The sequence below is a fragment of the Octodon degus genome, unplaced genomic scaffold (genome assembly GCF_000260255.1).
Source record: "Octodon degus isolate 3935 unplaced genomic scaffold, OctDeg1.0 scaffold00380, whole genome shotgun sequence".
NCBI lineage: Eukaryota > Metazoa > Chordata > Mammalia > Rodentia > Octodontidae > Octodon > Octodon degus.
Genome location: NW_004524956.1, coordinates 84,886 through 86,138, shown reverse-complemented (window position 1 = coordinate 86,138; position 1,253 = coordinate 84,886).

The following is a 1,253-nucleotide window of genomic DNA, read 5'->3' as shown; positions in this document are numbered from 1 at the left end:
CAAAATAGTTAGCATAGATATACAGCTACTTTCTGTTAGATCAATGAGAAGAAAGATTTGTACTACTAGTGTTTAAACAAGATATCATGTTTGCATCTTGTACTATAAATAACTACTATGAAGCCATCAATATGCAATGTATTAATAATTGTAACTGTCCTCTGAACCTGTTTTGAAACTGTCTCATTGTTATGTCTTTCTCAATAAAATTAATTTAAAAAATTTTTCTAAAAAATTTTTCAATCTCGCTCAAGCTTGATTTATGGCAGATTTGATGAAAGCCACCAACTTCTGATAGCAGAAAATTAGATTAAAGTAGTTTGTGTATTATGCATATAATGTAAATTCAACATGATTTTCAAGTAAGTGATGAAACAGTAAATAAATATTTGAGTCTTCGATAACTGAAATTAATAATTGCTTGAGTTTTAATTTTGTGTTTAGCTTTGCAAGATTACATATTTATTAAATTCTGTCAATTGTTTGGATTATTTTAATGCAATGAAAATTTGATTATTATATACTCTATGGAAAATTCTACGAAGAACAAGTGACGGTATGAAAAATATCAGGCTTATATTTCTCAAATGAGTGATAATATTTAATGTTTTCATATATTTATTTGCCATTTGTATTTCTTCATCTGAGAACTGCATTCATGTCACCCCAGGAAGAATGACTGTCATCAAGAGGTCAATCAATAACAAATGACAGAGGCTTTGTGGAGGAAAGCAGCCTTCTGCACTGTTGGTGGGAGTGCAGGTTGGTACAAAGCCACTATGGACATCAGTGTGGAGAAGCCTCACAAAGCTGAGATTAGAAGTCCCACTCAACCCAGCTATTGACCTCCTGGGTATTTTTCCAGAACTGAAAACATCATACCACAGAGTTGCATGTACACCCATGTTTATAGCAGCACAATCTGTCATAGCTAAATCTTGGAAAAAATACAAATGTCCACCAACTGAGGAACTGATTTTAAAAATGTGGCATTTGTATACAATGGAGTATTACTGAGCTATAAGAAAAGATAAACTCTAGGCTTTTATAAGTCAGTGGATGCAACCAGAGACCATATTCATAAGTGAAATAAATCAGACCTGCATATGTAAACATATTTTCTCCCTAGTATAAACACCTGAAAGAGTAAATGAAATCTGAAAGATACAATAGATACTTTGAAAGGGAAACTGTTCAAAAGAAGGAAAAACTGAGGCAATATAAAGGAGAAAAGAAAGACAGAGAGAGAGAGA